Genomic DNA, 12,433 nt, shown 5'->3' with positions numbered 1-12,433 from the left:
GGAAGGATGAGTGGGTGAGTTAAATTAAAAAAAAAACAAACCAACAAAACACACACCTACCCACCCACCCACCCACACACACACACACACACACACACACACACCAAAAAACTGGAACCACACACTCTAATCCAACAGCCAACCAATCCCTTGAACTTGTCCCCCTGGGGACTGACATAGTCTGGAGAAAGAAGAGTTAAGCTTGCCCTGTGGAAAACTGTTCTTTTCCTTATCAGAATAATAGATTCTCATTCAAACCACTAAGATACCCTGTTTTAAGATGTGTCAGCAAATGGAATTTTGATGCCATGTTGATGTCCAAGTTTGCAATATTGGTATGAAGCAATAATAGGGGCAGCCAAAACATGGCCTGTGCAGAGCAAGCAGCGTTGGATGTGCTAAGTCACCCACTTTTACATGACTGGGGCAGGCTGGCACTCACCACCCAATCAGTTAGCCTCTTTTAAGTTTCCTCTTGATGCATGACACATGGGCTCTGTCAATTTGTATCCAGTGAAAACAAAATTCTCATTCTTTCTCTTGACATTATTACAAAAGAATTCTAGAGAAAGAGTAGCGAGAAGGTAGCGTGCACAGTCCACATTTCTGTTCTACAGATACCAACACACTGAAATGTGCTTATAAGTTAAGATTCAGTACTTAAATCAGACAGAGAAAGACAAATACCATACGATATAATTTATATGTGGAATCTAAAATATGACACAAATGAACTTATTTACAAAACAGAAGCAAACTCACAGACACAGAAAGCAAACTTATGGTTACCAAAGGGGAAAGAGGGTGGGGGGAGGGGAAAATTAGGAGTTTGGGATTAGCAGATACACACTACTATATATAAAATAGATAAACAATAAAATCCTACTATATAGCTCAGGGAACTATATTCAATATTCTATAATAAAACATAATGGAAAAGAATATGAAATACATAAATAACTGAATCACTTTGCTGTACACCAGAAACTAACACAACATTGTAAATCAACTACATTTCAATATAAAAAAATATTCTGTACTTCCCATGGCATTATACAATAAAATGCGAAGGCAAGGCACCTTTGTTGAGACTAGAAAGGAAAAAAAAAACACTCCAGCAAAGTTCAGTTATAGCAGTGGAGCTTTAAAAATAATTCTGATTATCCATAACAATTAATTCAGAATCCAAGTGTCAGTACTTATTAAAGCCCTCCAGGTGATTTCAATGTGAAGTCAAAGTTAAGATTACTGAATTACAGTCTCTTATTTACAGCTCCTCCGAACTGCAAATATGGAGCTCAGAAATAGGTACATAAAGCCACCCCTACTAAGTCACATTTCTAACCCCTGAGATAAAATCAACTTGTCTTTGTGACTAATAGTTTAGTCTGAGTCTGTCTATTTACAATCTCCCTATCTATCATCTATCTATCTATCTATCTATCTATCTATCTATCTATCTATCTATCTATCTATCTATCTATCTATCTATATCATCTATCTATCATCTATCTATCTATCTATCTATCTATCTATCTATCTATCTATCTATCTATCTATCTATCTATCTATCTATCTATCTATCATCTATCATCTATCTATCATCTATCTATCTACCGGGTGGGCCAAAAAGTGCCTTCAGTTTCTTAAGTAAAAATAAATGACACATTTTTAATTTTCACCAAGATCTTTATTGAACAACTATTCACCCTTTTGTTCCACTACCATCTGCCATTTTTCACGCAACTTCATAATTCCATCTTCCCAAAATGTTTTAGCTTTTTGAGCAAAGAACTTTTCCAGGTGCCTTTTACAGCCTTCCAGCAAATTGAAATTTTTTCCATTAAGAGAATTTTGTAAAGACTGAAATAAATGGAAATCCAAAGGTGTAATGTCTGGTGAATATGGCAGATGAATCAGAACTTCCCAACCAAGCTGTAACAGTTTTTGCCTGGTCATCAAAGAAACATGTGGTCTTGCATTATCCTGATGGAAGATTATGGGTTTTCTGTTGACTAATTCTGGACGCTTTTCGTCGAGTACTGCTTTCAGTTGGTCTCACTGGGAGCAGTACTTGCTGGAATTAATCATTTGGTTTTCCAGAAGGAGCTCATAATAGAGGACTCCCTTCTAATCCCAACATCAATATACACAACATCACTTTCTTTGGATGAAGACCGGCCTTTGGTGTGGTTGGCCGTGGTTCATTTCGCTTGCCCCACGATCTCTTCCATTCCACATTATTGTACAGTATCCACTTTTCATCACCTGTCACAATTTGTTTTAAAAACTGAACGTTTTCATTATGTTTCAGTAGGGAATCGCATGGGGAAATACGGTCAAGAAGGTTTTTTTCACTTAACTTATGTGGAACCCAAACATCAAAGCGATTAACAAACCAAGCTGATGCAAATGATTTTCAACGCTTGATTTTGAGTATGTCGGCTATCACCCGCCTGGTATAACGTTGATTGTTCTCAATTATTGTTTTGATTTGATCGCTGTCAACTTCAAGTGGTCTACCCAACCGTGGAGCATCGTTCAGCAAGAAATCTCCAGCAAGAAACTTCATGAACCACTTTTGACACGTTTGATCAGTCACAGCACCTTCTCCATACATTGCACAAATCTTTTTGTGCATTTCAGTTGCGTTTTTACTTTTCTTGAAATGATAAAGCATAATATGCCAAAAATGTTGCTTTTTTCTTCCATCTTCAATATTAAAATGGCTACACAAAAATTCACCAATTTTGATGTCTTTTTTAAATGCATGCTGATATGACAACTGTCACATACAATCTAACAAAATTGTTTTGAGCGACGTTAAAGACAACTAAGTGCTATTAGAGCCATCTTACGGAAAAAACTGAACGAACATTTTGGCCCACCCAATATCTATCTATCTGTCTATTGTCTATCTATCTATTTATCTATCTATCATCTACCTGTGTATCTATCTACTTATCTATCTGTCTATCCATCCATCCATCCTAGAATGGAAGGTTGTGGCTATTCCTTGGAGAATCTTAAATGAAAGTGTGATCCAAGTATAAGTAATTTAATAGGCAATTAGTCATTAAAGATTTTTAGATAGCAAAGAAACATGATTGAACTTGCTTTAAAAATTATCTGGTAGCAGTATTAATGGTGGATTTCATGATGGGAGAGTGGACCGGGTCAGGCTAGAAAAATGGTTATTTTGCAATAGTAAGGTGAGAAGGAAGGAAGTCTTTAAGATTTTGATGATGAAAATGAATAGGAGACTAATAAGAGAGAAAGAACATTTAAAAAATAATGGTATTTGCTTGACTAAGAAATTAGAATGATCCAAGGAAAATCTGTCAGTATAAATATTGGGGAACCATTTGGAGCTCTCTTCTGTTGAACCCAAAGGTCCTTTTCAGGGCCAGGCTAATTTCCTCCATTCTCCTTTTCCTGCTTGTTGCACATTCAGGCCTTCTGCTTGGTTTTCCTTCTGTTTTCAAGCTGCCACTGCTCAACTCATTCCTTGGATTTTCCAAGACTGATTTTGGAGTGAGACACAGTCCTTTGTTCCTTACTGCATTGGAAAGCAAGCACCCAACTGGATACTTTTAATATTTTATTGCATATCACTTTGTGTAGTCTTTTTTACCAACAAGGACCTAGGACATCATTCTTTTCACTGTTTCCACTCAGCCCAATATCAACTTCCATATCAGTTATCTAGTGCCACTGTAATGCTGTGGGACAACCATCCAGAACTCAGTGAGTAAAACAATACATTTATTTAACTCATGCATTTTCAGGGGAACTGGGTTGTTCTTTTGGTAATTCATGTATTGACTGATCATGATAGGGATCTCTCACATATTTGAGTGTTGGACAGATCATTATCTAGTCTAGAAAACCCTTTGCTGGGACAATTGAGGCTCTGTTTCATGTCTCATAGTTTAGCAGGCTAGCTTGGGCATGTTCTTGTGGCAAAGGCAGAGGAGTAAAAATCAAGTGGATATGTGTAAGTGCTTTTTCAAGCTTCTGCTTGCTGACATCCCAATGGCTAAAGTAAGTCACTTGGTCAAGCCCAGAAACCAAAGGTGAGACAGAGTACCCTGCCCAGAGTGGAAGAACACTACAAAGTTACAGGGCAAAGGCAGGTGTGCAAGAATGAGTGGGAGGGGGAGAGTAACTAATGCAGTCAACCCTCCACATTCTTTTTTCTCATTCCCTCCATTACTTAATTGAGGGGTTGGCCTTCTCCCCCTGTTAATACTCAAGAGTCCTCATGGAAACAGCACAAGGGCAGATTCTGTTAAATCTTTTGCCTTTATTCTTAGGTTGATGTTTTAACTCAATTTTCTGATTCCTTAATAATAACAATAACAATAAATCTAATAATAGTAATAATAATGATCAAATCTTTCTATGTAACAGACATCATTCAGATTTCTTTACTGGCATTATGGCATTATTTAGTCCTCATAACGACTCTTTTAGGAATTGCTATCCCTATGTAACCTTTTGACATTTTGATGAATGAACTCTTTTATTGTATATTTTGAGAGCAGATATACCAAGGAATGAATATTTTAATAACTGAGATGTGGGAAATTAGCTTTATTGATAATACTAACTTTGTATGAACAACATGAGACTGTATTAATAGACTGCATTTATATAAAGCTGAAATAAGTAAGATACTCTTAGCTCTGCCCCAAACTACAACCCACCTCCTTCTCTCAACTACATGATTTACCTATTGAATTTACTTTTATTTTCTCATGTTGATAAAAATTTTTCTAACTTTATGATGATATACAGAACTTAACAGGTTGTATAAACAACATAGCAGAAAGAGAGAATTACAGTTAGAAAATTATGAAAAAATTTTCCTCTGTCATCTTGCAGGAAGCATACAAAGTGTAAAGGGTAAAGGTGAGTTTTATTCATTTGCAGAAGCATGTAATAAGTAAGCACAAGAAAATGATCAGTAGTATTCTAACACATTTCAACTCAGAGCATCTATCAAAATAAGAAGTAAGATTAGATTAATGTAAAAAGGTTTTGTAACTGCAGTTTCCCAGATTTTCTTCTAGTGTGGGATTGTATTGGGTCTTGATGAAATTTAGTTCAAATGCACAGTGAATACCAATAGAAGTTCTCTGAGAGTTACCCCAATGATGATGATATCATTAAGAGAGCCGTAAGTGTGCCACTGAAATGAATATTCCAGATTATTAATTTTATCACTTTAAAAACCAAATTAATTATTTTTATTTTAACCATTTTTTGAAGGAAACCTAACACAAATATGCCATTTATTTTTCTGCTTCTTGAACTGAGCATACTAAATATTTTATTCATTTTGAGATGACTAGGTCTCAGGTTACCATTATGAATAATTTTTGTTTTATATGTTAATACAGTGTTTCCCTCAGGGGCTAGTGAGTTATGTAGGTCTGTTTGATTAATTACCTTAGATTTTCTAATAAGTTCTGGTGATTCTCTTGCCTGTATTGTCTCTTTTTACTCTAGGCCATTTCAATTTGACAATTCCCTTTCCTTGATACTTTTAACCTATTTTTTTCTGTAAACCTTACTTCAGTACAAATCAGATAAGCATTCAGAATCAGTAGATTAAGTTGTATATTAAGTTATAATTCAGTAGCTTTTTGCTCAAGAGCCTGAGCCCCACACTTCTTCTGAAAATATGATAAATGTAATTTACTTGTTTATTTGAAATATGTTTTGAATGCAAATACAATATTGCATTGAATGTAAGATGTCAATTATAATACAGACCACTATTATATGGACTACTAAGAAAGAAAAAAATGTTGCATATTATAAGATGCATCTCCAGTTTAGAGATGTTAAAATGTGTAAAACTATAAGTCTTGGAGGGGAAGAAATGTGATACATGAGTGAAATAATGTTCTAGGTGATGGGGGTATATCTGTGATCAAAGCAGTTAATATCCCTACTCTAATGGAGTTTACATTCTAATGTGGAGGGAGTAAATAATTTTGTCAGGTGATCATTAGTGCTCTGAAGGAGAAACAAAGGTAGGCAAGGGGAAGGAGAGTGGAAGTGTGGGTGTTCTTTTCACATAGAATAGTCAGAGAGTCAGAGAAAACAAAGAGTCAGAAAGTCAGAGAAAGTCTGATCAGGGATATTTGAGAAGAGACCAGAAGGAAGGGAAAGAGTGAGCCAGGAAGTGGGAGAAGATAACTACAGGCAGTGGGAAAAGTGAGTGCAAAGACTCTGAGATGGAAACATGTTTGGGGTGCTGGAGGAGCAGCAAATAGGCCAGCATGGCTGCAGTGGAAGAAAGGAGGGAGAGAGTAGTGGGAGATGACATTAAAGAGATGGTGAACTCCAGATTAGGTCAGGCCTTGTAGACATGGTAAGAAGAACTTTGGACTTTACTCTGTGATAGATAGCAAGCTGTGCAAGGATTTTGAGTGCAGAAGTGACACGATCTGATTGTGTTTTAACAGAAACATTGTGACTTCTATGTGGAGAAAGACTGTTGAGGAATAAGGGAGTGGAAACAGGAAGATCATTTAGGAGACTATTGCAACCTATCCATATAAGTGATGATGGAAGCTTAGACCAGTGGAGCAGTGATGGAGGTGGTGAGAAGTGGTCAGATTCTAGATATACATGAAGGTCAGGCTTATAGAATTTTCTGATGGATTTGATAATGAGGTATGAGAAGAAGAGGGGAGTCAAAGATGACTTCAAGGTTTTTGGCCCACGAAGGAATAGAGTTGACATTTATTGAGATTGGGGAAAAATCTCAAATTGAGGGAGGAGGAACAGGGTTAAGGAAGAAGAAGTAAAGACCTTGGTTTTGTACATGTTCAGTTTGAAATGCCTTAGCTGTCAAGTGGAGAAGTGAGATAGGCAGTTGGATACATGAATCTGGACTTCAGGGGAGAGGCCCAGACCAGAGAAATAAATTTGGGAGTCAAGAAAAAGAGAGAACAAAGGTGCCAATTGCTGCTCATAGAGTGAGTAGAATAAGGATTAGGAAATGACATTGGATTTGTCAACATAGAGTTTGTGAGACAGAACAGATTGGAGTGAATTCAGGGAAGAATGAGAAGAAAAGAAGTGGAGGCAATTCTTTCAAAGGGGTTTTGTTGTAAAGTGGGCCAGAAAATGGTGTAATTACTACTTTTTCACGTAAGTTTGAAACCTTCTCCCAATTACTTGTGATATCATTCTTTTAGAAGGCATAGCAACAAAATGTTTGGGCTGCAGGGTACATTATTTCTTTGATGTCATATCTCAGAGGACTTGGTCAGAAAATGAAATAAGCTCAAATATAATTTCCATTCAAAGAAAAACCCTGTGTTGTTTATAATTTACATTGCTTTTTGCAAATTCAGGATAGCATAGAAGATAAAAGGACAAGATTTGCAAATACAGGGTCCAAAAGAGTCAATCATCTTATATTCTAGAAATCCCCGCATTAGTCTATATGCAGATATTTGTGTTAATAGGTGCCTAGGCAGATACTAGCTTGGGCTTCAGATACTACTGGATGTATTGATACTTCAGACACTACCTGTCTAGAAGAATGACTGGGGATTCAACAAGAACTCAGAACAGCTAAAAAACATAGGGAGGCTCCCATATGAAATTCATGCTGGGGCTTCAAGTAGCTGTTGTACTTCTAGAGTGGATAGCTATAACATTTTAGAAATAAGTATTTGAGGGTTGATTAATTGTTCTTCAGTAACTTGCAATATCCAGAAGGTATAAATATGGTCCTGTTAATATGCAGTTCCAGATTTTTTTCTGGCTGGATAACCCCCAGCACTGACCTCAAGGCAGGATGACAACCCCAATCCCTTGAGTTTCTTCAGACTCTAGTCTTCTCAGTGGGTCTCTAGGTGTTTCACAAGTGATCAGGGGTCAGTCACTGCTGTCACTACTCCACTGGGTACCATACCATCTACTCTGGCCTTGCTGGCTACAATACTCTGCTGTAACTCCAGTTTGCTTTTATTTCACTTTTCTTCTGGGTATGGGCAGGTTCAAATGCTTATTTCAAGATAGCAATAATTGACACTTTCCTCTAAACTTTAGGCTCTGAGTCATCATGCCAGATACCACCATCTTCACTTGGTATGATTTCTTTTCTAGGGACTCTGTAGGGCTCTGAGGCAATTTACCTTCTCCTCTTCCTCACCTTTGTTGGCCAGACATGCCATCTATGTCTGAACTCTAATCTTGGACAATATTTGAGTTGTTTGCCTTGGAAGTTCCTCATCTCTCATGTAAATCAGTGGATGTAAAGAGATACCAGGAGCTGTGTGTGACCCAACACTACATGCCAGATGGATCCAAGTCTCATGTGTTTCCAGGCAACTGGAAACCATTTAGAGTAACATGGGTTTCAGAGAAGGGGAGAAATGCTGTGAGCATGAGGTCTCTGCGTTTTTGCCCCCTTACTATGCTAACTAATAGTAACTTAGATCTTTGGAGAGGCAGAAGGAGAAATGGAGTTCAGATTCTCTGAACTACCACAGAAACCTTTTTGGGGGCTTAAATTGATGGTAAGTATTGCTGATATCTAGAAAAAAATTGCAATATTTGTGTGTGTGAGTGTGTGTGTGTGTGTGTGTGTGCATCTGCTAGTGTGGAAAAGTGTTTTTTATTTGCTTTTTCCTTTATTGAGTATAGGACATAGCTCAAAAATAAATCCCCTGAATGATTTTGCTCTTGGAACTTCGAGAGTTCAGATGGGTGGGGAATGTGTTGGAGTTTCATTTAGAATTGCTATTAAAAAGCCTTTGTGTATAGATGATGATGCTACTGACACGTACTGTTGGCAAAATAAGTGTTTAGTGGCAACTTTTGTTATTCCCAGCAACAGGGATGAGTCTGAGCTGAGGCATCCTTGCTACTCTCAAGGTCCCCATTTGTGAAATGTTGGCCGCTTCTGGGGAGGAAGTTGATGGCTGGGAACCATTTTCTCCATGCAATGTTAACTGCTCCTTGTGGACACTGCTGCCAGAGAGATGACGAAACCCTGGCAAATTACTGTTCATCTCAAGCAGCTCCTAATGTGCTTTCCTACTGAGGGGAAATTGAAAAAGAAAAGGAGGCTGCAGCAGGCAGGTGCTGATGCCTTCCTCTCTTTGGCTGGTCCCCAGCTGCTGGGTCTTGCTTTTGTGGATGCGACGACCATGCGGGCAGCACAATCCGTGAGCTTAGGACAGCTGCTTATAATCCAGCAGAGGCAGCTGGCAGGTGAAACACTAACACGTTACGCTATAAAATATTTAAAGAAAGCTGTGCGTTTAGTTTTCTTTTGATTAGTTCTCCAGGTTTATACTTCAGTAGCTTTGCCGAAAGGCCAGAAGCAAACCAGAAATACCCCCAGAGCCCATTTAAGTACTTTGCAGTGTTTACTTAATATTTTAAAGTTAAAATACACTTTGGAACATTGAGCACTCCAAAAGAACACAACCTATTTATGGACCCTGAGGGCATTTCACCTTTAAGACAGCAAAGCGGCCAAGAAACTGAAGAAGTCTCTCATTTTTATAGCAGTAGATAAATTATAGGATGAGTCAGCTTCAGTGGGATCTTTTAACTCTTTTTGCTCTGCCTTCTGGAGTGTAAAGCATAACCTCTAGAGAAAATACTTCCTTTTATTATGATGCCTTTCAATGCTTTTTATTTCAAATGTTTAATCTAACAACCAAATGTGTTTTGCCATGACACAGGGCTTGAAGGGGAAACAAAAGAACTGTAATAGATTTGTAATAGATTTCTGATTCAGAATCAAAAGACAGGGGTTTTAGTCTGACTCTGGTGTTAGTGGTATGCAACCTCAGGAAAACCTAGACTATGCCAGTTACTAGTTGTGTGCTGGTGGGCAAGTAACTTGTTTTCTCTTCTGTATCATAAGGAGAATTAATAATGTCTACCTCACTGTGCTGATGTGAGAATTAAGAGAATTAAGAATGCAGGTACAGAGCCTAGCACAAACCCTTGCTGATGATTTCAAATATCCAATAATGTCAAATGTTACCAGATCTGAAAAGAAAGCATTTGGTTTTAACTCTATTGCCTTTATTTGTAAAATGGTGACAATAATATACATCACATAAGGTTATTTAAATGCATGTGACATGTGTGGGCACTTTGTGTACTAAATACCATATAAATGGGATGTATATTGATAATCATAATAGATTTGAGAGCTGGCAGGGAAGATGAGTAAGTAAAAGAAAAAAATAGAGAAGACAGCAGGAAAGTTGGGAACAAACCCATGGAGAGGTTTGCACATTATTAGAAGGGAAAGAACAGAATTAAAACTGCTACCCAAAGCAAATCAAACCAAATCTAAATCCCCAATTAAAACCAAAGCAAAACATATATACAAAACAAGGTAAAAAAAAAAAAAAAACAACACTCAGCTTGCTGCTGCACAGAGCACGCTAGCTGCTTCTCTCCATCTTAAGAATACATTCATTATAGCTTCTCAGGAGAACCTGCTGGGCAGTGCTTCTTGTTCTGGGATAATTATGAAGAGTGTTGTGAATATAGAGTGAACACAGCTACTGGAGAACATCACACAGAACATCCTATTTTAGTCCCAGAGCCGCTTCTCTGGCCCAGCGTGGCTCCTCTTGACCCGGGCAGTCCAGGAGACCCTCTTTTCTCTTTCTCTTCTTCAGAGATATCACACCCAACCCAGCACTTTGAATCCTGGGAGTAAGGAGTTGTGTCTCAGTCCCTAACTCCTTACTTTCTTCCTATACCAGAACACAGGCAACAAGCCTTTTTCGTTTAAGAAATTTTCTGCTGATAAATATGTGGTAATAAACAGGGGATATTAAAAATGAGAAACAGCAAATAAGGTAATGTTACAAAGTTTATAACAGTATTAGTAGTTCCACTACTAATAGTAATGCCACCATTTCCATTATATTTTATATTAGGAATGGAACTAAAGGGTTAAATTTGAGGCAGCTTCACTAAAGTCTTTCTTTTAAGAAAGAGAGAGAAAGTGAATACTCTCTCGTATGCCGCATACCTTAGTATGAGAAACTTCACATGTATGCATGCAAATGTGGGAATCTTTTCCCCCACCCAGTCATGGCTGGGCAGATGTTACTTTGGTATCTCTTGAAATCCTTTTTCTTTCCTCTGGTCATGCACACAAATCTGTAAAGAGGCCAAAAGAATGTTTGTGCAAATAGAGAAGTTCATGCGAGTTGGAGTGGAGTAAACTATCAAGGAGGTGGGGATAGCTTTTCAGAATCAATGGGGACATGAATGATGAATTAATCACTATGAATTAGCCTAGGATCACAGATCAGGACTCAGATCAAGCTGATATAAGTCAGAAATTTAATAACATAAAGTATGGCTCAAAATGGTAGTTCATACAGTATTTATTCAGGCTCCTGATATTTACTGCTCTAAGATATAAAGCTTTGAAAGAGCTGGGTAAAAGGGTTTTAGGGCTGTATGAATTTTTACAGAGTAGAAGTTTCTGGACCAATTCATGTGGTTTTCATTATGACATTCTATCTGGAATACAATGATGTTTGCAGATAGATCCTGTTTCTCCTTATATTTGTGGATGCTGGTGAGCTTGACAAGTAAGTCTCTTATCTAGGTGCTCATAATAGTATATAAATTGTCATTTCCCAAATCCTGGGAGCTCTGTAAAAGCCTTCTGTCCTTCAAAATGGCAGGAGACTCCGTGGGGGCTTAACTGAACCAAGTATGAAGGTCAAAGGCAGCTGTTTGATCCTGGAATTAAATGATAAATATTAGGGACTATGTTTTCCTTTATTAATCCTCAGCATCATGTTCCCTGCATTCCCAGGGAAGCCAAACACATGACTCACAAGATCGGGCAGTCTTCTATAAGATAAGAGTGGAGGGAAAGTATCTACAGATGGAAGAATGAAGCCATGAGAGTAGAATTGGAATGAGGGGCAGAAGCATTACCCCTTAATTTTCCTCTGTGTTTTGGTAGCAACAAGTTGTCAATGGGAGCTTTCAAGACACATTAGTTTGAGAAAGAACAAGATAGACAAAAGATCTAGTGTTAGATATAAATTAAAAGCTGTTTCTGTGCATTGCAAGTCTCTCGCTCCTAAAAGGAGAATCGCAGATTATTTTTTTAAACCAAAATTTGAAGTTTGTCATTTGTGTCTCCTAATTCTCAGATCATTTATTACAACTTTTCTTTTTCGAGGTGTTAGAATAATTCTCTGAAGGATAGTGATAAAGCAGATGTTTTCTAAGCCTCTGGGGACCAGGTAGAGTTTGGAGTGATTTAGGGGCAACCAGACAATGCTTCATTACTCAGGAAACTGACCCTTCTCCCATCTGCTGTAAATGAGATCTGAAAACTTTCTCCATCCTATTATCTTGTCAATTCCTAGCATCAGTTTCTAACAAGAGAGTTGAA

The 12,433-nt window shown here is 37.7% G+C and overlaps 1 protein-coding gene across 1 annotated transcript in view; it reads left to right on the top strand.

The window, feature by feature from the left end:
- The window catches only part of LOC118891157 (H/ACA ribonucleoprotein complex non-core subunit NAF1-like), a 159,961-nt gene extending 157,586 nt beyond the window's left edge, over positions 1 to 2,375 (top strand). The window contains exon 4 of the mRNA XM_036844823.1: positions 2,318 to 2,375. The gene's annotated coding sequence lies outside the window, so the exon portion shown is untranslated. The remainder of the gene's footprint in view (positions 1 to 2,317) is intronic.
- Positions 2,376 to 12,433: the final 10,058 nt, after the last annotated feature.

Source organism: Balaenoptera musculus, chromosome 2 (assembly GCF_009873245.2).
Source record: "Balaenoptera musculus isolate JJ_BM4_2016_0621 chromosome 2, mBalMus1.pri.v3, whole genome shotgun sequence".
NCBI classification, from domain to species: domain Eukaryota; kingdom Metazoa; phylum Chordata; class Mammalia; order Artiodactyla; family Balaenopteridae; genus Balaenoptera; species Balaenoptera musculus.
This window is presented reverse-complemented; position numbering and strand designations above follow the sequence as displayed.